Source organism: Palaemon carinicauda, chromosome 11 (assembly GCF_036898095.1).
Source record: "Palaemon carinicauda isolate YSFRI2023 chromosome 11, ASM3689809v2, whole genome shotgun sequence".
Lineage (NCBI taxonomy): Eukaryota > Metazoa > Arthropoda > Malacostraca > Decapoda > Palaemonidae > Palaemon > Palaemon carinicauda.
Genome location: NC_090735.1, coordinates 135975843 through 136002683, shown reverse-complemented (window position 1 = coordinate 136002683; position 26841 = coordinate 135975843). Strand labels below are relative to the sequence as shown.

Below are 26841 nucleotides of genomic sequence, written 5' to 3'. Positions count from 1 at the left end.
GTATTTTCTTTGGAGAAACAACTGCTCATTTAACAATGTTTTCAGAGGCAATTTTAGTTCTCGATTTGTTCTAAAACTTCTTGTCTTCATTCGGAGAAAAAATGTTAAACTGTTAAATGTTGTGGTGGTAAAGGAGTAGTTTGCAATATAATTTTTTTACGTGTTAATAGTTTTAGTCAGAAATTGGGATTAGATACCCCAGGATTTGCAGTTAAATTCCCTATGATTCATGATTACATACCCCAAGATCCGTGGTTAAATCTCCCCCAGAATTCGTAGTTAAATCTCCCGCAGAAATCATGGTTAAATCTCCCCCAGAATTCAGGGTTAAATCCTCCTAAGATTCGTGGTTAAATCCGCCAGGGGTCGTGATTAAATCTCCTTAGTGTTCGTGGTTAAATCACCCAAGACTTTGTGGTTAAATCCCTCCAGAATTCGTAGTTAAATCTCTCACAAAATTAGTGGTTAAGTCCCTCCAGAATTCGTGATAAGATCCTCCAGGATTCGTGGTTAAATCTTCTCCAGAATTCGTGGTTAAATCCCCCTCAGAATTCGTGGTTAAATTTTCTCCAGAATTCGTGGTTAAATCCCCCTCAGAATTCGTGGTTAAGTCCCCCTCAGAATTCGTGGTTAAATCTCCCTCAGAATTCGTGGTTAAATCCCCCTCAGAATTCGTGGTTAAATCTCCCTCAGAATTCGTGGTTAAATCCCCCCAGAATTCACGGTTAAATCCCCCTCAGAATTCGTGGTTAAATCCCCCCCAGAATTCGTGGTTAAATCCCCCCAGAATTCGTGGTTAAATCCCCCTCAGAATTCGTGGTTAAATCCCCCTCAGAATTCATGGTTAAATCCCCTCAGAATTTTCTGTTAAATCCCCCTCAGAATTTGCTGTTAAATCTCCCTCAGAATTTGTGGTTAAATACCCCTCAGAATTCGTGGTTAAATCCCCCTCAGAATTCGTGGTTAAATCCCCTTAGAATTCGCGGTTAAATCTCCCTCAGAATTCGTGGTTAAATCCCCCTCAGAATTCGTGGTTAAATCCCCTTAGAATTCGTGGTTAAATCCCCTCAGAATTCGTGGTTAAATCTCCTTAGAATTTGTGATTAAATCCCCTTAGAATTCGCGGTTAAATCTCCCTCAGAATTCGTGGTTAAATCTCCCTCAGAATTCGTGGTTAAATCCCCCTCAGAATTCATGGTTAAATCCCCTTAGAATTCACGGTTAAATCCCCCTCAGAATTCGTGGTTAAATCCCCTCAGAATTCGTGGTTAAATCCCATTAGAATTCACGGTTAATTCCCCCTCAGAATTCGTGGTTAAATCCCCTTAGAATTTGTGGTTAAATCCCCCTCAGAATTCGTGGTTAAATCCCCCTCAAAATTCGTGGTTAAATCCCCCTCAGAATTCGTGGTTAAATCCCCTTCAAAATTCACGGTTAAATCTCCCTCAGAATTCATGGTTAAATCCCCCCTCAGAATTCGCGGTAAAATCCCCTCTCAGAATTCACAGTTAAATCCCCCTCTGAATTCGTGGTTAAATCCCCTCAGAATTCGTGGTTAAATCCCCTCAGAATTCGCGGTTAAATCTCCCTCAGAATTCGCGGTTAAATCTCCCTCAGAATTCGCGGTTAAATCTCCCTCAGAATTCACGGTTAAATATCCCTCAGAATTCACGGTTAAATCCCCCTCAGAATTCGTGGTTAAATCTCCCTCAGAATTCGTGGTTAAATCCCCCTCAGAATTCACGGTTAAATCCCCCTCAGAATTCGTGGTTAAATCCCCCTCAGAATTCGTGGTTAAATCCCCCAGAATTCGTGGTTAAATCCCCCTCAGAATTCGTGGTTAAATCCCCCTCAGAATTCATGGTTAAATCCCCTCAGAATTTTCTGTTAATTCCCCCTCAGAATTTGCTGTTAAATCCCCCTCAGAATTTGTGGTTAAATCCCCCTCAGAATTTGTGGTTAAATACCCCTCAGAATTCGTGGTTAAATCCCCCTCAGAATTCGTGGTTAAATCCCCTTAGAATTCGCGGTTAAATCTCCCTCAGAATTCGTGGTTAAATCCCCCTCAGAATTCGTGGTTAAATCCCCTTAGAATTCGTGGTTAAATCCCCTCAGAATTCGTGATTAAATCCCCTTAGAATTCGCGGTTAAATCTCCCTCAGAATTCGTGGTTAAATCCCCCTCAGAATTCGTGGTTAAATCCCCCTCAGAATTCATGGTTAAATCCCCTTAGAATTCACGGTTAAATCCCCCTCAGAATTCGTGGTTAAATCCCCTCAGAATTCGTGGTTAAATCCCATTAGAATTCACGGTTAATTCCCCCTCAGAATTCGTGGTTAAATCCCCTTAGAATTTGTGGTTAAATCCCCCTCAGAATTCGTGGTTAAATCCCCCTCAGAATTCGTGGTTAAATCCCCCTCAGAATTCGTGGTTAAATCCCCTTCAAAATTCACGGTTAAATCTCCCTCAGAATTCATGGTTAAATCCCCCCTCAGAATTCGCGGTAAAATCCCCTCTCAGAATTCACAGTTAAATCCCCCTCTGAATTCGTGGTTAAATCCCCTCAGAATTCGCGGTTAAATCTCCCTCAGAATTCACGGTTAAATCTCCCTCAGAATTCGCGGTTATATCTCCCTCAGAATTCGCGGTTAAATCTCCCTCAGAATTCACGGTTAAATCTCCCTCAGAATTCACGGTTAAATCCCCTCAGAATTCTTGGTTAAATCCCCCTCAGAATTCGTGGATAATCCCCCTCAGAATTTGTGGTTAAATCCCCCTCAGAATTCGTGGTTAAATCTTTCCAGAATTCGTGGTTAAATCTTTCCAGAATTCGTGGTTAAATCCCTCCAGAATTCTTGGTTAAATCCTCCTCAGAATTCATGGTTAAATCCTTCTAGAATGTGTTTTTAATCCCCTAGGATTCTTGGTTAAATACCCCAGGAATCGTGGTTAAATCTCCCAGGATTCGTGGTTAAATCCCTCAAGATTTGTGATTAAGTCCCTCAGGATTTGTGGCTGAATCACCTATAATTCGTGGCTAAATCCCCAGAATTCTTGATTAAATCTTCAGAATTCGTGGTTCTATCCCCCAGAATTTGTTGTTAAATCCCCCAGAATTAGTGGTTAAATCCTTCTAGAATGTGTTTTAATTCCCTAGGATTATTGGTTAAATACCCCAGGATTCGTGGTTAAATCCCCCAAAATTTGTGGCTAAATCCCCCAGGATTTGTGGCTAAATCCCCCAGGATTTGTGGCTAAATCCCCCAGGATTTGTGGCTAAATCCCTCAGGATTTTGGCTTAATCACCCATAATTCGTGGCTAAAGCACCCATGGTTTACGGCTAAATCCCCAGAATTCTTGATTAAATCCCCAGAATTCGTGGTTTTATCCGCAGAATTCGTGGTTAAATCCCCAGAATTCGTGGTTAAATCTCCCAGAATTCGAAATTACCCCAGAATTCATGTGTAAATCTCCCACAGAGTTCGTTGTTGAATCCCCCACAGAATTCATGGTTAAATCTCCCACAGAATTCGTGATAATGCCCCAGAATTCGTAGTTAAATTCCCCAGAATTCGTGGATAAATTCCCCAGAATTCGTGGTTAAATTCCCCAGAATTCATGGTTAACTTTTCCAGAATTCATGGTTAAATTCTCCAGAATTCATGGTTAAATTCCACAGAATTCATTGTTAGATTCCCAAGAATTCATGGTTAAATCACCCAAAATTTGTGGTTAAATCCCCTAGAATTCGTGGTTAAATCTCACAAAATTTGTGGCTAAATTTCCTAGGATACCTGGTTAAATCTCCTATGATTCGTGGTTAAATCCCACAAGGATTTGGGGTTAAATCCTAAAGTTTAACTTGAAACCCCCAATTGTTCTGGGTTAAATTCTCCATACAATTATGGATAAATCGCCCAAGAATGTGGTTAACCCCCCCCCCCCGAATTTGTGGTTAAATCCCCCCCCCCCGAATTTGTGGTTAAATCCCCCAATATTCATGGGTAAATCCCTCCGAGTATTCGAGGTATAATCCACCAAGATTCGTTGCTAAATCCCTCAGGATTCGTGGGTGAATCCCTCCAGAATTCATTGTTAAATCCTTCCAGAATTTGGGGCTGAATTCCTCCAGAACCCATGGTTATATCTTCCAGAATTCTTGATTAAATTCCCCCAAATGATTCGGGGATAAAATTGGACTCAAATCCCAAAGGGTTTGGAATTAAATCCTGAGGATTCGGACGTAAATTTCCCCCTGGATTCGTGTTTAAATCCCCCATTATAAGTGGTTAAATTTCCCAAGAATTTGTGATTGAATAACCCCAGGATTTGTGGTTAAATAACCCCAGGATTTGGTGTTAAATCCTCCAATGATTTGGGGTTAAGCCCCCAGGCTTCGGGTGTTAGGTATGTGTATCTTACCTGAGTGGGGAGTATCTTGACTTACCATTTTCTGTAAGATCATTTGTCAAAGGAAAATCGAAATTGTGGTAAACTATGTTCTTGTATACGTTAAAAAATTAAGATCGAGTTCCAAGGTTAGCAACTAACAAGCGGACTCGACTTGAGTAATTACGAGTAACTACTTCCAATTGAAACTGGCAAAATTTGTTTTTAAAATCTTGTTTTTTTTTTATAATTAAAGTTGAGAAAACTTCCGATTTATGTTCATTTAAATGTTTTGATTTTGAAAATGACCAGATGGAAATGTGCTAAAGAATGACACCTTACTTTTTTCATTTGATCTATTACCTCTGCCCACGAAGTTGGAAGGAGGTTATGTTTTACCTTTTACCCGTGTGTGTGTGTGTGTGTGTGTGTGTGTTTGTGAACAGCTTCCTGACCCCAATTTTAATTGTAGAATAATGAAACATGCAGAGATTATCTGTTATGTCATAAGCTGGAAATTATTAAATTTTGGAAGGTCAAGGGTAAAGGTCATTGTCATGGTCAAGCAAAATACCCAAATTCACGTAATCAGCCATAAGTTTGGACATCGTTGTCACACTTCAAACTTGCCAATTAATACATGTTAAGGTCAAAGATCAAGAACTCGAGGTCGAGCTAAAGGTAGAGAAATGAGCTGCCGCAGCAAAGGTCTGCGCTCTGTTTACCCCTCTAGTTCTCTGTTTACATTAACTTTTTTTTTAATTCAGTGGTAAGGTCAACTAGAACGTCTGTACTTTCATTATTTCGTATATTTCCTTCTATTTTCTTTTAGTCTAATTATTGCTCATTTTGCTAATTCCCGTGCATTTACAAGACATAATTAACGTAAGAGAATAATGATAATTAACGTAAGAGAATGATGATAATTAACGTAAGAGAATAATGATAATTAACGTAGTAATATAATAACAAACAAAGTAAGTTGAGTTATTCAGCAGAGACGGCATTTACTGCTCCAGAAAGACCGAAGTACCTGTCTGTACTAGATCAGTAATTTAGGTCTGTATGCTACTAAAGTGACTTTAGGCAGGGCTCTGTTAGAATGACCTCTATCTATTAAAGATTTCCACACTGTTTATATCAAGGTCGATGTGAGCCAGTATGACCTATGACCTTTTAAAAGTGCCATATTAATCCCCCTTCATCTCCCCCATTGTTGCTCAGTTGGAGTGATGATAGGGGTGTCTTTTAACTGCCCGCTCAGAGTAGGCTGTAATGCTCTTAGTATTTTCTATATGTCCGAATACCTTCCTTTTTAAATTTTTATCAAATTTGGTCATTGGGCAATTTGGTAATTTGGGCAATATGGAAATAAACTTTATGCAAACGGAACCATTTAAATTGCAACGCCATACGCCTTTGCTTTAAGCTCTGTTCATGTTTGCGATTTGACAGCAACAGTTAAAAAACGATAATTTATCTAGAATTGTACGAAGTTATCCTAAGAAATATTAAGCCTGTATTTATCCATCTAGTTCTCGTTACATCTGATGTATTAATGAGACTTGGTTGATAGTCCGTGCATAAATCATAAAAGACGAATACATATCGACATATCAATAAATTATTTATTTCATTAGTGCTATGATATCCTTTTTAGCAAATATGAAACATCCGAAATAACGTATTTTATATTCTAATTATTAATCTTCTCACTGCTTAAAGGTACGAGGTATGATTAATTCTCTCTCTCTCTCTCTCTCTCTCTCTCTCTCTCTCTCTCTCTCTCTCTCTCTCTCTCTCCTCTCTCTCTCTCTAACATATCAGTAAATAACATACCATTCAATTCAAGTTATGAGATTCTATAATTACAAAAAATAGTCTACGGTGTACATAGGATACGATGTACATAGGATACGATGTACATAGTCTAAAATGTACATAGTCTAAAATGTACATAGTCTAAAATGTACATAGTCTAAGATGTTCATAGAATAGGAGGAACTCTATAAGGTACTTTCCAAAATAGCTCAAACGATAATTCTGAATTTTCCTTTTCATTGCATGTAAGATGCATGAATGTGCCGAAAATGAATCATTTTTTAGTGACTTTTAATTTTGTATTTAGCTGATTAAATTTGAATTTTACAGGTGCTGTTTTTACTTTACTTTGATGGCTGCTTTTCCTGTCCCATACAGCAGGGGAATCCCACGCACTACAGGGCCTCCACAGTCGATTTACCTTGATCGTTCAGAGTATTTAACGTTTCATATCGGACGAAGAGCTTCTCACTGCATCATTGAAGATCAAACTAAAATCGTTTAGTTGCTGTGACTTTATTCAAGGCGAGTATAACAGGATTACTTTTAACTTAGATAATTGACTAATGTAAAGTTTAATACATACATACATATACCAAGGCACTTCCCCCAATTTTGGGGGGTAGCCGACATCAACAAATGAAACAAAACAAAACAAAAAAGGGGACCTCTACTCTACGTTCCTCCCAGCCTAACAAGGGACTCAACCGAGTTCAGCTGGTACTGCTAGGGTGTCACAGCCCACCCTCCCACATTATCCACCACAGATGAAGCTTCATAATGCTGAATCCCCTACTGCTGCTACCTCTGCGGTCATCTAAGGCATCGGAGGCAGCAGCAATGCCTACCGGAACTGCGTCACAATCGCTCGCCATTCATTCCTATTTCTAGCACGCTCTCTTGCCTCTCTCACATCTATCCTCCTATCACCCAGAGCTTCCTTCACTCCATCCATCCACCCAAACCTTGGCCTTCCTCTTGTACTTCTCCCATCAACTCTTGCATTCATCACCTTCTTTAGCAGACAGCCATTTTCCATTCTCTCAACATGGCCAAACCACCTCAACACATTCATATCCACTCTAGCTGCTAACTCATTTCTTACACCCGTTATTACTCTCACCACTTCGTTCCTAACCCTATCTACTCGAGATACACCAGCTATACTCCTTAGACATTTCATCTCAAACACATTCAATTTCTGTCTCTCCATCACTTTCATTCCCCACAACTCCGATCCATACATCCCAGTTGGTACAATCACTTTCTCATATAGAACTCTCTTTACATTCATGCCCAACCCTCTATTTTTTACTACTCCCTTTGCAACCTTCATTCACTCTCTGACGTACATCTGCTTCCCCTCCACCATTTGCTGCAACAACAGACCCCAAGTACTTAAACTGATCCACCTCCTCAAGTAACTCTCCATTCAACATGACATTCAACCTTGCACCACCTTCCCTTCTCGTACATCTCATAACCTTACTCTTACCCACATTAACGCTCAACTTCCTTCTCTCGCACACACTTCCAAATTCTGTCACTAATCGGCCAGGCTTCTCTTCTGTGTCTGCAACCAGTACAGTATCATCCACAAACAAGAACTGATTTACCTCCCATTCCTGGTCATTCTCGTCTACCAGTTTTAATCCTCGTCCAAGCACTCGAGCATTCACCTCTCTCACCACTCCATCAACATACAAGTTAAACAACCACGGCGACATCACACATCCCTGTCTCAGCCCCACTCTTACCGGAAACCAATCACTCACTTCATTTCCTATCCTAACACATGCTTTACTACCTTTGTAGAAACTTTTCACTGCTTGCAACAACCTTCCACCAACTCTATATAACCTCATCACATTCCACATTGCTTCCCTATCAACTCTATCATATGCTTTCTCCAGATCCATAAACGCAACATACACCACCTTACCTTTTGCTAAATATTCTTCTAAAACCTCTTCTAAAACCACCCTGTACTTCTAAGATTGCATTCTCTGTTTTATCCTTGATCTTATTAATCATTACTCTACCATACACTTTTCCAACTACGCTTAACAAACTAATACCTCTTGAATTAAAACACTCATGCACATCTCCCTTACCCTTATATAGTGGTACAATACATGCACAAACCCAATCAACTGGTACCATTGACAACACAAAAAACACATTAAACAATCTCACCAACCATTCAAGTACAGTCACACCTCCGTCCTTCAACATCTCAGATCTCACACCATCCATACCAGGCGCTTTTCCTACTCTCGTTTCATCTAGTGCTCTCCTCACTTCATCTATTGTAAGCTCTCTCTCATTCTCATCTCCCATCACTGGCACCTCAACACCTGCAACAGCAATTATATCTGCCTCCCTATTATCCTCAACATTCAGTAAACTTTCAAAATATTCCGCCCATCTTTTCCTTACCTCCTCTCCTTTTAACAACCTACCATTTCCATCTTTCACTGTCTCTTCAATTCTTGAACCAGCCTTCCTTACTCTCTTCACTTCTTTCCAAAACTACTACTTATTCTCTTCATATGAATGACCCAATCCCTGACCCCACCTCAGGTCAGCTGCCCTCTTTGCCTCACGTACCTTGTGCTTTATTTCCACATTTTCCTCTTTATATTTTTCATACTTCTCTATACTATTACTCTGCAGCCATTTTTCAAAAGCCCTCTTTTTCTCTTCCACTTTTACCTTCACTCCTTCATTCCACCATTCACTGCCCTTCCTCATGCTGCCTCCAACAACCTTCTTGCCACACATATCACTTGCAATCCCAACAAAATTTTCTTTTACTAACTTCCACTCCTCTAAATTACCAGTTTCTCTTACTCTCACCTCGTCATATGCCATTTTCAACCTTTCCTGATATTTACTTTTTACTCCCGGTTTTATTAGCTCTTCAATCCTCACTAGCTCCCTTTTACATCCACCTACTCTATTCCCCCACTCTTTTGCTACAACTAATTTTCCTTCCACCAAAAAATGATCAGACATACCGTTAGCCATACCCCTAAACACGTGCACGTCTTTCAATCTTCCAAACATTCTTTTAGTTATCAACACATAATCCATTATTGCCCTTTCTACTACTCTTCCATTTGCCACTCTTACCCATGTATACTTATTTTTATCTTTCTTTTTAAAGAAGCTAGCACTTATTACCATCTCTTGTTCAACACACATGTCTACCAGTCTCTCACCACTCTCATTTTCACCTGGTACGCCATACTTCCCAATGACACCTTCTACCTCTCCAGCGCCCACTCTAGCATTTAAGTCACCCATAACAACTACATAATTCCTTCTACCCAGTCCTTCTACACACCTAGTTAATTCATTCCAGAACTCATTCCGCTCTTCTTCACTCTTCTCACTACCTGGCCCATACGCACTGACAAACGCCCAACATTCACACATTAGTTATATGATGAAATAAAGGTTTAGATTGTTTCCAATTGTACATAGTTGAGTCGAAGTTTCCCTTTTTTTCTTTTAAGGGAAAAAGAATACTGTGAACATGGGGAAATTACAGGTGTTGAGAGAGAGAGAGAGAGAGAGAGAGAGAGAGAGAGAGAGAGAGAGAGAGAGAGAGAGAGAGAGAGAGAGAGATTTGCATGTTAATTCCAACTTAATGTCAACTCTGTTCCCCTTCACCAATTTATATCCCTTCAGTGACCCCCTACCTTCTTAGTGACCCCTCCCCTTGGCCCTGTAAATATTAATACCGTCAATTATGTTTTCTTAATATTTTCCTTCAAAATGCATTACAGTTCGTCGTGATTAACTTCATGAAATAACATCGAGTTTTGAGGGAAAATTATTGCACTAGTATACTAGACCTTACAAAATTCTGCAGCCCAGCGAAACAAAAGCAATAAATTACTCCTCATTGCTTCATTTTAATGAATGAATATTATACTTTTTACATCCGATATAAGAAAAGCTTCATAATTTGCTCTGAATCTTGTCGAGTGTCGATTCATTTATCAGCTGGATAAAACACGATAATTTTACTAATTCATACATTTCAGTTCTGGCTTCAATACGTCCACGAATATTCATTTAAACACTGAAAAGCACTTACTCGATTATTTTAGCTTGCTTGAATGGGTTTTTCCTTGTCCTGTACTATACGGAAAGCCCCGGTGCATTGGAGGACCTACAAGATTTGTTTGTCGTATACATTCTTAAGTATTTAGAGTATCCTATTGCATAATCTACATTGATTGTCATTAACGATGCCATGAGATTTCCTGAATTTAAAAAAAAAAAAGCCGCCGCCTTCTTTGGAAAGCCTTAATATCACCTATCCTTTGGATGTAGATTGAGTACTTGGTATACAAACTTAAGAACGCATATATGAAAGCTCAACAACTGATAAATATTCTTGTGTCCATCATTTGTTACCTTCACGATGTATAACTTATTTTATTTATGTTGGAAGTCCAGTTATGATAATTTGATGAGTCTCATGCAAGATCTTAAATTTATTCTAAGGTTAATGGGCAAGGCAGTGTTGTTCAATCAGTAGAGTGCTAATATCTTCTAGTAGTGGGACATATTTCATTAATCTTTCTCCTCTGTTTATTATGATTTGCAACTTCCTAAGTTACACTTCGATTATGTTGTAATAGATAGTTACTGCAGTCGACCCCAGTTAATCCGAATTTCTTAACAACGCCCTTCCAGATATTTCTTTACGAAAGCAATATTTCTAAGGTGATTTCCACTTAGAGAGACAAGTTACAGTCCAGTGATTCACCTATGTAACGAACTCTATTGAATAGCAAAGCCAAGATGCCATTAGGTATAAAATCTATTATGTCACCAAAGTTTTAAAGGTTTTAAGACCACTCATGCATGGCAAGGGAAAGTGACAATGCCTCTTTCAATACTAAAAAATGTTGTTGTATATGGAATGATTGCATTAATAAATAAAATGACTAGAATATTAATTAATTTCCTTTTTTTTCAGAGGTTGGACACAGTCAAGATGATGATGATCTTTCTAAGCAGTATCTCAAATGTCCCTTCTGAAGACCACAAGACTCTAGAGCAAGATAATCATCATAATCATGCAGTTGGCATATCCTATAGAGAGTCATGGCTCTCCATACATCTCTCTTCCCGACTATCTGCAGCAACCGAGCTACAGATAGACTCAATTATAGGTAAGTGGTTAACTAAATAAGATATTTCTTTAGTATCTAAGAACATTTAAAGTCGAACACTCCTGTTTTTCAGGCTGTTGAAATATCATTCAATCTTTAAATAACTTTTTAATACTAAATTTCAAAGTGTTTGGTTAAATTCTTCCTGCCAGTCCCAATGTACATCCTTTGTCCAGTGTTTATAGACCAAGTGCAGTTTTTATTCCAGTATTCTGTGCTTTTCCTACCAATAGGATACATTCATTTGCTTGTAGTATAAAAGATGTTATTCAAACTTCATCCAGGCTTTTGTCTCTCTTCTCACGTTTTCATTCTCACGATTTCACAAACATCTCGACTAGTATTTCTCAGAATATCACCACAGCCACTTTTTCACGTTTATTAACTTTATCCAAACTTTTGCCACTTTTCTCACTTTATAAAATGGCTCCCTCAGTATGTAAGTAACTCCCACAACATCCATTTGACCCCTTATATTAATTTTCAACTCTGCACATGCATTCCAAAATTCATATTTTTATCAATTCCGTTTTCCTATCTTGTGCCTTCGAAATCACTAGTGTGTCAGTCCCTCCGAATCCATTGCAGATCTAATGTCACTTCTATTGAGCCTTCCTTTAACCTTTGTACTGATCCACTTCTATTTGTATAGTTAAGAGTCATTATCTCTATTTTTTAATTTGATTCTAGATACAAGATCCAACTTTCTTGATGTCATCCAAGCCCAGTTTCACTGTAGCCTGTCTTCCTTCTACCATCCACTAAATTATCTTTTTTCTGCTTATCTAAAATATTTAGAGTACAGTAACAATATTACAACAAATAAATATACTATAAAAAACTTTAACAAAACAATAGGAAGAGAAATGATAGAATAGTGCTCCTGAGTGGACCCTCAAGCAAGAATTCATTTATGATAATGGCTTCTGGCTGGGCAGAGACTTGAACCAAGTGTTAGGGATATATGCCTTGATCTTCATCTGCTTGGCTCCACATTTTTAGCTTAACAACAACAACAACAACTTACTAAGCATTTTAAGGAACATTTAGGATGTTGGAAAAAAATAGGTAATTACTTTTTACTGGGATTATTTACCAACTTTTAGTATGTTCGTTTGTTGGTTTTTGTGATCAACAGTGGCGTATCATATGATGTTTAACAGCAAAGTATAGAAACCCTTTTGTTTGTTTTTCCTTGGCCAATTTGGGGATAAACACTTTTGTCCACTTTTGCTGGAAACAGGTACGAGAGACTCGTGTTGTCCGGCTGTGAACTGCACAAAGAAACTTTAGGTTATAAAGGCAATGCTTTCCGTAAAGGGAGAAGTGAGATTAGATGTTCAATTGTGAGAATAAATGTTCAAAAATTGATAACGCAAATGTATTCGTGTTACCTCCTCCTGTGTCATTTTGCGTTACCTCCGACTGTGTCATTTTACGTATAGCAATTATCTTTTGGTGTGATCAGGCAGCTTATTCACATGTGTCCATTAATGTAAGGTTAGAAAATATTCAGAATTAGAAAGAGCAGAATGTGTGGACACTATGCTGATAATTATAAAACGAAAGAATGTACTTTGGATTTCGTCAAATGTATTATCTACTCGCTTGCTTGCATACCTTCCTACTTACTTATTTACTTGCTTGCTTACTTACCTACCTATTTACCTACTTACTTACTTACTTCATTACCTACCTACCTATTTACCTACTTACTTACTTCATTACCTACCTACCTATTTACCTACTTTCTTACTTACTTCATTACCTACCTACCTATTTACCTACTTACTTACTTACTTCATTACCTACCTACCTATTTACCTACTTACTTACTTACTTCATTACCTACCTACCTATTTACTTACTTACTTCATTACCTACCTACCTATTTACTTACTTACTTCATTACCTACCTACCTATTTACTTACTTACTTCATTACCTACCTACCTATTTACTTACTTACTTCATTACCTACCTACCTACTTACTCACTTCACGCATAACGCAGGGACCTACAAGATATATTTATCTCATCTTAAGTATTTTGTGTATCACACAACATAATGTATGTTAATTGTTAAAATACCAAAATTTCATTAAAAGATTTAAAAATAATACTGAACATTGGTGAATTCGAAATGCTGTGATGATTGTTAAGTTTTGGATTCAATGTGAAATATATAGCTTTGAATTAATTTTTGAATGAGAACTGTTTGGTTATAAATATTCTTCTTCTTCGTGCTTTGGATACCTTAGAATAGTGTGTCATAAGATGAAAAATATTTTGTTAGTTTTCATCATTTAATTGGTTTTGACATCTTATATTAATTACGTTTTGTGAATCAGTGAACGTCTTCTACAATCATATATTGATAATAATAGCGGAGTCTTGGAATATATAAAAAAAAAAAAAACAGTAATTAGCACTCCATTGTTTAATTTTAATATTTCACTTTAAGGACGTCTTCGAGGTCCTATCACACAGGGGAATCTACTCACTACTACAGCACCTACAAGATGTGTTTGTCGTATGCATTCTTAGGTATTTTCCGTATCACACTGAATGATTTCTGTATTGTCAAATCCACATAATGGAAGCACTTAGAAATTTACCTACCTTCCTTAACACTCACTCTCTCTCTCTCTCTCTCTCTCTCTCTCTCTCTCTCTCTCTCTCTCTCTCTCTCTCTCTCTCTCTCTCTCTCTCTCTCTCTCTCTCTCGAAGTCAATCAATTTGTGAGTGAATGACTTTGTAATAGTCTAAAGAACAACCATAGGTTATTCAAATCAGCTCAGAGTTAACAGACACAAACTGGAATTGAAAAGATACGACACCATTCAAAGGGGCAATTTCTTTACATACAAAATAGCAAATACTTGAAATAGATTTCTAGTGGATGTAGCAACAGTAAACACTAAGGTTAAATGAGTCCAAGAATGAGTTCGACAAGATCGTAAGATATTTCAAAATGCTTAAACTAAATCGCTCTACCAAAGAGCAAATGGATGTCTCAAAATCCTTCTAATTCCTTGTTATTCTCGCCCGTGCATTCTGTTACCTTTTAACACAGCAGTGACCTAGTCATGACTACTTACCTCAAAATTACCCTTTTCGAAGGATATTCTGTGACCCCTTGCATGTATTCCTTAAGGAATCCTTCCAGTCATGTGGATTTAAATCCACTTTTCAGTCGAAATCCTTTAGTCTACTGGTGATTTATTTCCCCGATTTTAATTGTTCCAAATGATCCTATTTTTTTTCTATGCAGTTCTCGGCTATAATTTGGTAGTTAAGATCCCATTCGTCTAAAAGCTGTTGATCCTGAGAGAGAGAGAGAGAGAGAGAGAGAGAGAGAGAGAGAGAGAGAGAGAGAGAGAGGCAACGAGGCTTCACAATAATTTCATCATGTAATTAGAAATACGGTGACCGTCTCCAGACTTAGCAATGATACGCAGCAGGGTTTAACAATCGATAATTCACACACAACTGAACTATATTCTTACACAGCCAACAACAATCTCTTGAAAAGTTTATATACTGCAGCATATATCTATATCTATCTATCTATCTATTGCAATACTAATTTCCTCGATTCAATAGCACTTCTGTAATAGCAACAGCAAACTAGTCACTCGTGAAATCTTTGTCTATTCAGCCCACTCTCAAACAATAACATACTGTACCCCTTCCATCGAAATCCTTAAAATAAATCTGTCCTTTTGGCATAAACACAGATCTAAAGTGTCTACCAACTTTTCTATCCATCATTATTAAATCAGCTCCTAGGACCAACTGATATAGCCAGGTAACCCTCATCTTAATGCTGACTGTTCTTATTGCTATGAGTCCAATCTGTTGAACGTCTCCATTCTTTTGATTTTTCAATTATTTCCTGTTACATTATTATTATTATTATTATTATTATTATTATTATTATTATTATTATTACTACTTGCTAAGCTATAACCCTAGTTGGAAAAGCAGGATGCTATAAGGCCAGGGCGGGGGCAACAGGAAAAATAGCCCAGTGAGCAGAGGAAAAAGGAAAAATAAAATATTTTAGGAGTAACGACATTAAAATAAATATCTCCTATATAAACTATTGAAAGTTTAACAAAAAGGAGGAAGAAAAATAAGATAGCATAGTGTGCTCAAGTGTACCCTTTTTACCCTCAAGCAAGAGAAGTCTAACCCAAGACAGTGGAAGACCATGGGACAGAGGCTATGGCACTACCCTATACTAGAGAACAATGGTTTGATTTTGGAGTGTCCTCATAGAAGAGCATAGCTAAAGAGTCTCTTCTACCCCTAACAAGAGGAAATTCTATTTAGTTCATTCGTCTTGCCCATTACTGATCCTGGTAACCTTTCTGAAAGGTTTTCCTGTTCACGTCCTGGTGTCCCAGATTAAGGTTGATATATTGAGAAAAACCTGTATTGCCTTATCTCAAAGATCATTTAAACACTTAGTATTCTCTCTTGTTTTTTCACAATTACAACAAAAATAATTAACATCTAAAAGGACTGCATCAGTGTCTTTTACTCATTTTATGATCCTTAGCATCTCCTGAATTCGTTTCTACCCATTACTCACAGCTTCCTTTAAGCAGCTCTCCTATCTTTTATTTGATATCCTTCCTTTCCAGTCATCATAGGATCTATTTTGCTTATGTTTAGCACATTCATCCTTACATTTTTCTCCTCCACTTCAACATTTCTATGCTTCTCCGTCCATTATTGGGATAAACAGTAAATGATATAGGGTTTATCCTTGAAAGGCATCTAAGATTTTTCTCATATACTTCTCAAACACCTACCACTGTCTTCACCCTAGATATATGTTAAGTAGTCTGTCCATCTAATTCCTACAAATAGTGGTATTGGGTGTCTTCTCAAACACCTACCACTGTTTTGAGGGTACACTCGGGCACACTATTCTATCTAATTTCTCTTCCTCTTGTTTTGTTAAAAGTTTTATAGTTTATATACGAAATACTAATGTTGGTGTTGTTGCTGTTCTTAGAATATTTTTTCATTGTTTCCTTTCCTCACTGGGTTATTTTCCTGGTTGGAGCCCCTGGGCTTATAGCATCCTGTTCCCAACCAACTAGGGTTGTAGCTCAGCAAGTAATAATAATAGTGATAATATACAAAGGACTCTGTCCATCTAATCGCTTGCCTTACTACTTTAGTAAGTGTCTTCTCGAGTTATCATTCCAGTACTCATTATCATGACTGTCTTTATTGCATTACCTTTAAGATATAGGGACCCTGATCAAGCACTATATACACTATCCAACGTTGTTAATCAAACTGTGTATAACTCAAACACGAACATATTCTATGCCCTTGCAAATGAATTTAGTACCTCTGTCTGTATTTCACACTGGACCACATAAATAGGGTAATGTTTCTCCCATGTGATATCAAACAAGACCTTACTTTCAGTCTCATTTCGTTTTCCATTTTAGACTAATTTGTATTCTATTCATCTGGAATTTTTCATTTCTAATTTTCTTTCTTCTTATATTTTATTCCAAATTCAGTTACATTTCATCCACGAAACTTTTTAAACATTATGGAAGGTGTTTGAGCAAAGATCTGGCAGTAATTTTAGTCTTATGGAAGCGTTCTAAACGTTACAGATGAATTCTGAACAAAGAACTGGCAGTAATTCTTCTATTTCCACATTCATGTTTCTACACATTTTCCTTCATTCTTTTATTGAATCTCACAGAAAATTCTTGGTCCCAAAATAGAAACTTACAAAGACTTAACTGATTGACACTTTTCTTGTTTGTCCATTCTTTTGCATGAATTATTCGTTCTCCAGTAAAAACTTTTTTAATCACATTTATCCATAATAGTCTTAATATCTGCTTTCATTTTATTTCAACTATAATCAATTGAGCATCCTACCAATAACTTTATTCCTTCGAAAGTATTTATTTTATAGGACAACTATTCTACAGTAATACTCTGGCTGTCATCTCTATATACGTAAGCTAATTGGATGTTTTCTCTCTTCAATTACATCTCCTTACCTCCCTCAACAGCAAATGACACAGGGCTGATAATTGATAGACACCAGCATTTTTCTCAAATATTTTAAATTTTGAATCTTATTAGATTAAAATAACTATATCCAAATAAAATCTTTCTGGTGACCTGCGTTCCTAATTCTCACCACCTGCTTGCCTTAGTCCTTTGTCCCTTCTCATTTCTACATTATTATTATTATTATTATTATTATCATTATTATTATTATCATAAGTTAGAATAAGAAAATTTTGTTGGAATTGCAAGTGATTTGTGTGCCAAGAAGTTTGTTGGAGACAGCATGAGGAAGGGCAGTGAATGGTGGAATGAAGGAGTGAAGGTAAAAGTGGAAGAGAAAAAGAGGGCTTTTGAAGAATGGCTGCAGAGTAATAGTGTAGAGAAGTATGGAAGATATAGAGAGAAAAATGTTTAAGTAAAGCGCAATGTAAGTGAGGCAAAGAGGGCAGCTGACCTGAGGTGGGGTCAGGGACTGGGTCATTCATATGAAGAGAATAAGTAGTAGTTTTGGAAAGAAGTGAAGGGTGTAAGGAAGGCTGGTTCAAGAATTGAAGAGACAGTGAAAGATGGAAATGGAAGGTTGTTAAAAGGAGAGGAGGCAAGGAAAAGGTGGGCGGAATATTTTGAAAGTTTACTGAATGTTGAGGATAATAGGGAGGCAGATATAATTGCTGTTGCAGGTGTTGAGGTGCCGGTGATGGGAGAGGAGAATGAGAGAGAGATTACAGTAGAGGAAGTGAAGAGAGTACTAGATGAAACGAGAGTAGGAAAAGCATCTGGTATGGATGGTGTGAGAGCTGAGATGTTGAAGGAAGGTGGTGTGACTGTACTTTAATGGTTGGTGAGATTGTTTAATGTGTGTTTTGTGTTGTCAATGGTACCAGTAGATTGGGTTTGTGCATGTATTGTACCACTATATAAGGGTAAGGGAGATGTGCATGAGTGTTGTAATTCAAGGGGTATTAGTTTGTTGAGTGTGGTGGGAAAAGTGTATGGTAGGGTAATGATTAATAGGATTAAGGATAAAACAGAGAATGCAATCTTAGAAGTACAGGGTGGTTTTAGAAGAGGTAGGGGTTGTATGAATCAATTTTTACAGTTAGCCAGATATGCGAGAAATATTTAGCAAAAGGTAAGGAGGTGTATGTTACGTTTATGGATCTGGAGAAAGCATATGATAGAGTTGATAGGGAAGCAATGTGGAATGTGATGAGGTTATATGGAGTTAGTGGAAGGTTGTTGCAAGCAGTGAAAAGTTTCTACAAAGATAGTAAAGCATGTGTTAGGATAGGAAATGAAGTGAGCGATTGGTTTCCGGTAAGAGTGGGGCTGAGACAGGGATGTGTGATGTCACCGTGGTTGTTCAACTTGTATGTTGATGGAGTGGTGAGAGGGGTGAATGCTTGAGTGCTTGGACTAGGATTGAAACTGGTAGACAAGAATGACCACGAATGGGAGGTAAATCGGTTGTTGTTTGCGAATGATACTGTACTGGTTGCAGACGAGGAAGAGTAGCTTGGCCGATTAGTGACAGAATTTGGAAGGGTGTGTGAGAGAAGGAAGTTGAGAGTTAATGTGGGTAAGAGTAAGGTTATGAGATGTATGAGAAGGGTAGGTGGTGCGAGGTCGAATGTCATGTTGAATTGGGGGAAGTACATTGGTATATGTATGTATGTAACTTTGCTTCTTATTTAGGTACTTTTCCTTTAATTAATTCATTACAAACACTAAATTTTCTTTGCCTTTCTTATGAGTTACAATGCCCAAAAGGCTATACACTACAGTACCAAACTTTATTCAAAGAACTAAACACATGCACTCATTAATCTTGCACAAATCAGCTTAATAAAGACACTGTATATCAAACCACATAACTAGGACACATAGCACCTATGTTATACGATACAAGGCCTCCTCCTAAATCTTAGTTTATCTTCCATTCCAAACTCTACTTGACAATGTTTCAGAATTTATTCCTCACTTCATCCGATGTTTCTTCATCTACCACATACCGTACATTATTTGCATCTCTCTCTCTCTCTCTCTCTCTCTCTCTCTCTCTCTCTCTCTCTCTCTCTCTCTCTCTCTCAGCATGGACGAATCTTGCCCTCACTGCAAGCTCAGATATAATACTCTTAATGTTACTATGTCTGTCATTCCAATCATCATCCTGAAAAACATTCGACCTCTTATTTCTCAACTCATCTGCAATTGTATGGCGGTCTGCTTTTCTTTCGTTTATCGATTGCATCCATTATCAAGTATTTATTCCCAAGGAGAGTTCTTCCATTCATTGGCTGTTTCTTCTTTTACTTAACTGCCTACACTGTTTTGTTTACAAGATCACATTCTATTATTATTATTATTATTATTATTATTATTATTATTATTATTATTATTATTATTATTATTATTATTATTATTATCATTATTATTATTATTACTTGCTAACCTACAACCCTAGTTGGAAAAGCAGGATGCGATAAGCCCAGGGGCCCCAACAGGGAAAATCGCCCAGTGAGGAGAGGAAACAGGGAAAACTAAAATACTTTAAGAACAGTAACAACAATAAAATAAATATTTCCAGTATAACTATAAAAATATTAACCAAACAAAACAAGAGAAAGAGAAATTGGATAGAATATAGTGCCCGAGTGTATCCTCAAGTAAGAGGAACTTGACCCAATATATGGTGTTTCAGACTTTTTTTCTTTACCAACACTCAACCAGTCCTTGTAAATTATTATCTGAACTTTCTCTCCTACTTCAAACATTAGACATTGAAACACTTACTCTCATTTATTCACGTGTATTCACATTATGTTCAATGTCCACTTCCTTTCTCCCTAAAGTGAAATATGTCTGTCCAGTTCTTTGACCACTTGACACATTCTCTAGCTAAGGTAGCCCCAGGAAATCTCTGCACCAGTACCTATCAAGAAACTATTTTACAATCTATTTGTTACTCGTACAGTAGTTCTGCAATCTCTTTCTTGCAATGCTTATAGGAATAAATCCATTTTTTACCATCCAGACGTACTTCACATCACCGGTTTTCTTCATGTGTAGTATCTCACACTTACAGCCTATCTCAATATTGGTACTATGGCAATTATTATTATTATTATTATTATTATTATTATTATTATTATTATTAATTGCTAAGCTACAACCCTAGTTGGAAAAGCAGGATGCTATACGCCCTTGTGGGCCCAACAGAGAAAATAGCTCAGTGAGGAAAGGAAACAAGGGACACTAAAATCTTTCAAGAACAGTAACAACATTAAAATAATTATTTTCTATATAAACTATAAAAAATAACAAAACAAGAGGAAAAGAAATTAAATAGTGTGCCAGAGTGTACCCTCAAGCAAGAGAACTTTTTTGAGATAAAAGGAAATTAACCCAGTTCTTGATAAACTTCTAGTATTTTTCTCATACTTTCGAAACACCTACCATTGTCTTCACTCTAAATATGTATAAGGGAGTCTGTCCATCTAATTGCTCGACATGCTTATTTAATAAGTATCTTAACTCATTATCAGGGCTGCCTTTTTCTGCATTACTTTCAAACTATAGGGACCTTTATCAAGCACTATATACTCTATCCAGCGTTGTTAATTAAACGGTATATAACTCATACACAAATATTTTTCATGCTCTTGCAAATTGACGTATTACTAATGCTACCTCTCTACTAAATTTCAGTGTTACCTTGGTCTGTATCGTACACTAAACCACATAATTAATAAATACCGTATCTCTCATGTGATATTATACAAGACCTTACATTATCTCCTTTCATTTTAGAATCAACATGACATTTATCTATAATGTTACTTGACACTTTTCTCTTTTTCTATATTCCACTCCAAATTCAGTAACATTTTTTCCATTTCCTTATATTTCCACAATCCTATTTTACACTTTCTCATTCACTGTTTCCTTTAATCCCACAGAAGATTCTTGGTCTCACACAAAAACTTCCAAATACTAAATGGTTGACACTTATTTCTGTCTCTCCATTCTTTCACATGAATTATTGGTTCTCCTATACATGGTCTTTTTATCAAATTCATCTGAAATAGTCTTGATGTCTGCTTTCATTTATTTAAACCTTTTAGCCATGGTAAGTAGCTCTTCTAGAAAAAGGACACTCCAAAATCAAACCATTGTTCTCTAGTCTTGGGTAGGGCCATAGCCTCTGTACTATGGTCTTCCACTGTCTTGGGTCAGAGTTCTCTTGTTTGAGGGTAAAATCGGATACACAATCCTATCTAATTTCGCTTCCACTGTTTTGTTAAATTGTTATAGTTTATTTAGGAAATATATATTTTACTGTTGTTACTGATTTTGAAATATTTTATTTTTCCTTGTTTCCTTTCCTCACTGGGCTATTTTCCCTGTTGGGGCCCCTGGGCTTATAGCATCCTGCTTTTCCAACTATGGTTGTAGCTTAGCAAGTAATAATAATAATAATAATAATAATAATAATAATAATAATAATAATAATAATAATAATAATACAGTACTGTCATCTCAGGATGCCAAGAAAACCTAAAATCAATCAATCAATCAATAGTTTCAAATATCAACTTTTGTGACCTCCCTTAACAGCACGTGACCCAGAGCCTATCACTGAGAGACACCCACTTTTTCCCCCCAAATAATTCTTGCTATATGTAGCGATATACTGAAGCAAGCTTGTTAAAGTCTAGCTTCTCAAAGCCGATCTATCTTTTACCTTGGCACGTTGTCCTTTCCCTTATGTTGTATACTCTATTAGTGTTATTCATGTACTTTTCCTTTTAGTTTATTATAAACAAATTTCATTTACATTTCCTTAGAGCTACAAGGACTAGAATCAAGTAAGCATTATACATTACAGTACCGAGTTTTATTCAATGCACTAACTACTTTCACTCATTAACCTTGCACAAATCAACTTAATACAGACAGTACGACAAAGTATATAAATAGCCCCTATATAATGCTATGCCAGACATTCCTTTCAGTCTTGCTTCATTTTCCATTCTAAACACTACTTGAATTTCCTTTAAAATATGTTTTCATACACTTCCTAATTTAATAACATTTCAAACTGTATAGTTTCTCTCTCTCTCTCTCTCTCTCTCTCTCTCTCTCTCTCTCTCTCTCTCTCTGGAGAATCTGACTCCTTATTTTATTTCCTTTTCTGTCATTCCATTCTTCCACATGAATCATAACACTCTTATTCTTCACATTCTTCTGCAATTTTCTCTGTCTGCATTCATCTCTCATGAACCAAATTCAATTGCTTATTTTACCACCAGTGATTAATCCTTATCACCTTTACATACTGCATTCATTAAGTATTTATTCACAAAGGGAGTTCTATCTCTGCCTGTTCTCTTCAATCAAGCAACTGACTTCATTTAGTTCTCTTTTTTAAATCACTTTCTTGCAAGGAACTTAACCATTCTGACCAAAGTTACTCTTAAAACATACGTTCCTTCAGTCTCAAGTTTCTCACATGACCACCATTCAACCTTTCCCTTTTCAATCACAACCATTCTAACCAAAGTTACTCTAAAACATACGTTCCTTCAGACTCAAGTTTCTCACATGACCAACATTCAACCTTTCCCTTTTCAATCACAACCATTCTGACCAAAGTTACTCTAAAACATACGTTCCTTCAGACTCAAGTTTCTCACATGACCACCATTCAACCTTTCCCTTTTCAATCACAACCATTCTGACCAAAGTTACTCTAAAACATACGTTCCTTCAGACTCAAGTTTCTCACATGACCACCATTCAACCTTTCCCTTTTCAATCACAACCATTCTGACCAAAGTTACTCTAAAACATACGTTCCTTCAGACTCAAGTTTCTCACATGACCACCATTCAACCTTTCCCTTTTCAATCACAACCATTCTGACCAAAGTTACTCTAAAACATACGTTCCTTCAGACTCAAGTTTCTCACATGACCAACATTCAACCTTTCCCTTTTCAATCACAACCATTCTGACCAAAGTTACTCTAAAACATACGTTCCTTCAGACTCAAGTTTCTCACATGACCAACATTCAACCTTTCCCTTTTCAATCACAACCATTCTGACCAAAGTTACTCTAAAACATACGTTCCTTCAGACTCAAGTTTCTCACATGACCAACATTCAACCTTTCCCTTTTTAATCACAACCATTCTGACCAAAGTTACTCTTAAAACATACGTTCCTTCAGACTTAAGTTTCTCACATGACCAACATTCAACCTTTCCCTTTTTAATCACAACCATTCTGACCAAAGTTACTCTAAAACATACGTTCCTTCAGACTCAAGTTTCTCACATGACCAACATTCAACCTTTCCCTTTTTAATCACAACCATTCTGACCAAAGTTACTCTAAAACATACGTTCCTTCAGACTCAAGTTTCTCACATGACCAACATTCAACCTTTCCCTTTTTAATCACAACCATTCTGACCAAAGTTACTCTTAAAACATACGTTCCTTCAGACTCAAGTTTCTCACATGACCACCATTCAACCTTTCCCTTTTCAATCACAATCATTCTGACCAAAGTTACTCTTAAAACACATGTTCCTTCAGATTTAAGTTTCTCGTATGACCACCATGCAACCTTTCCCTTTTCAGTCACAAAAATTCTGGCCAAAGTTACTTTGAAACAGATGTTCCTTCAGATTTAAGTTTCTCACATGACCACCATTCAACCTTCCCCTTTTCAATCACAACCATTCTGACCAAAGTTACTCTAAAACATACGTTCCTTCAGACTCAAGTTTCTCACATGACCAACATTCAGCCTTTCCCTTTTCAATCACAACCATTCTGACCAATGTTACCTTGAAACAGATGTTCCTTCAGATTTTAGTTTCTCACATGACCAACATTCAACCTTTCCCCTTTCAATCACCTGTTTGCAGAGGTCGATCTCCTACAAATATATTAAAACTCTAATTCACCTTCCCTCCATTCTTCTCTATTCACAGCATCATCCAATTACCGTTCTTCCTTCGTTTCATTTCCAGTCACCATCTCTGCATTTCAGGCAACTTCAACATTACTTCGTCCATTTTTTTAGTAAATAAAAATTGACACAGTTCTAGATACAACTAATAATATTCTTAAATCCTTCTGAAACATCTGCCACCGTCTTTCCCCTAAATATAAATACACTCTGGCACATTATTCTATCTTAATTCTCTTCCTCTTGTTTTGTTAAAGTTTTTTTTTTATAGTTTACACAAGATATTTGTTTTAATGTTACTGTTCTTAAGATATTTTATTTTTTTCTTGTATTTTTTCTTATTTCCTTTCGTCCCTGGGCTATTTTCTCTGCTGGAGCCCTTGGCCTTATAGCATTCTGCTAGGGTTGTAGCTTAGCAAGTAATAATAATAGAAGGGGTGTGATCCTCTGTGTCATCTCAGAGTAGGGTTCTAGTAGTTAATGATTAAGACTGCTTTCATTACATTGTTTTAAGGATATAGGGACCCAAATATATTTGTTTGTCTTTTAAAATTAGAATACTAAATATAATGTTAACGCTTTACTAAATATCAGTATTTCCCCAGTCTGTATTCTACACTAAACCACATAAATACATATACTGTATCTCACTTGTGATACTATAAAAGACCTTACTTTTTCCATTATAGACTGTAGTTGACAATCATATAGAATTTTTAATTGGCAATTTATATTCCATTCCAAATGCAGTGAAATTGTTACTATTTCCAGAACCATATTTTGCACATCGTCGTTCAGTCACACCATAAACTTTTTTCACATGAATCATGGATTTTTCTATACATTCTATTCATCACATACATGTTTAATAGGCTGGTTGTCTCGTTATTTAAAGCATAAACAATTATCTTTCTTGTCTCTCTACTAAGTATAAATTTAATCTATATATTTTTTATTTATGAATTTTGTCATATTTGGATATTTTATTCCTATACTGCACAATGAATTTTTTACTTTGCCAAACTATTACATCATCTAACATAATTCAATTGATCTAAAATTTTGTGTCCATCTTTGTTTAGCAACAAGTAATTTATCAGTTTCATTTGGCTGATTTGCATATATGATTCCTACCTTGTAAGTTTTTTTGTATATATGCATTGATAACTTTTCCAGTTTCCTTTGGCGAATTCCCATTTCCTCCTCATTTTCTATGTTTCAAGGATATGTAAAACTTTTCAGAAATGGTTGGAATTCTGGTGCTTCCAACAGCAGATTGGGGTATACCTGGAATTCATCGCCTCGCCTCTCTTCCGGCCGGTACTGGAAGAATCCGGAACCAGCTCCAGACCACTATCAATGAGGGGGGACCCTGGTCGCTCATTCGTCCCTGGTACTAAAAGGTCTGCAAACTGGGGTATACCTGGAATTCATCGCCTCGCCTCTCTTCCGGCCGGTACTGGAAGAATCTGGAACCAGCTCCAGACCACTATCAATGAGGGGGGACCCTGGTCGCTCATTTGTCCCTGGTACTAAAAGGTCTGCAAACTGGGGTATACCTGGAATTCATCGCCTCGCCTCTCTTCCGGCCGGTACTGGAAGAATCTGGAACCAGCTCCAGACCACTATCAATGAGGGGGGACCCTGGTCGCTCATTCGTCCCTGGTACTAAAAGGTCTGCAAACCTATCTTTAAAAATTCGAAATCAAAATAGCTAAAGGCAACTCAAGAGGCCAAAATTAACTACTCATTGAACTCTTACACACTACTATTCTACGCTGTATGTGAGAAATCTTAAAATAAAATAAACCTGTGAATCAATACTTTTATTCTTTGAATACACCCATTTGAATACACCCATTTGTTTGTGATTTGTGGTTTTGAAATGAAAATGGTTTCGTCATTTTTCTTTTATTTTTCATATTGAACATGCGAATACAGAGTTGACAGGAAAAATATATTAGGCCAAGAATTGGACATGCGAATACAGAGTTGACAGGAAAAATATATTAGGCCAAAAATATAATAAGTCTATTCATTTTAAAGCCAATCAATGAATAAAAAGCCAACAAATGAATAAATCCAACAGATTTAAGGCAAATAAATTATTCAAGGGAACACTTCAAACACGGAACTACACAAAGTTGACAGGCAAAATATGACTTTTAAAAGCAAGACTCACAACGAAATACACAAAAGTTGACAGGCAAATTTATATACAATGGAAAAACTTCACTGCCGGAAAACTGCCCAAGCAGCCAAAAAAAAAAAAAAAATTAAAAATCATAAATTCTTTATATATTCAAAACGTTTACGAAGTGTGTCCAGAAACTGCGTTATATAAGCCCTGGATTACCGGCTGAGGGGGGTATATGGGGGGGGGGGGGGCG

At 36.9% G+C, this 26841-nt stretch overlaps 1 long non-coding RNA gene across 1 annotated transcript in view; it reads left to right on the top strand.

Annotated features, from left to right (window-relative positions):
• Nucleotides 1-25862, top strand: part of LOC137649788 (uncharacterized) — a 28209-nt gene extending 2347 nt beyond the window's left edge. The window contains exons 2-4 of the long non-coding RNA XR_011045864.1: nt 6542-6736; nt 11211-11406; nt 25694-25862. This is a non-coding gene — a long non-coding RNA (uncharacterized lncRNA). The remainder of the gene's footprint in view (nt 1-6541; nt 6737-11210; nt 11407-25693) is intronic.
• The last annotated feature ends 979 nt before the right edge of the window (nt 25863-26841 follow it).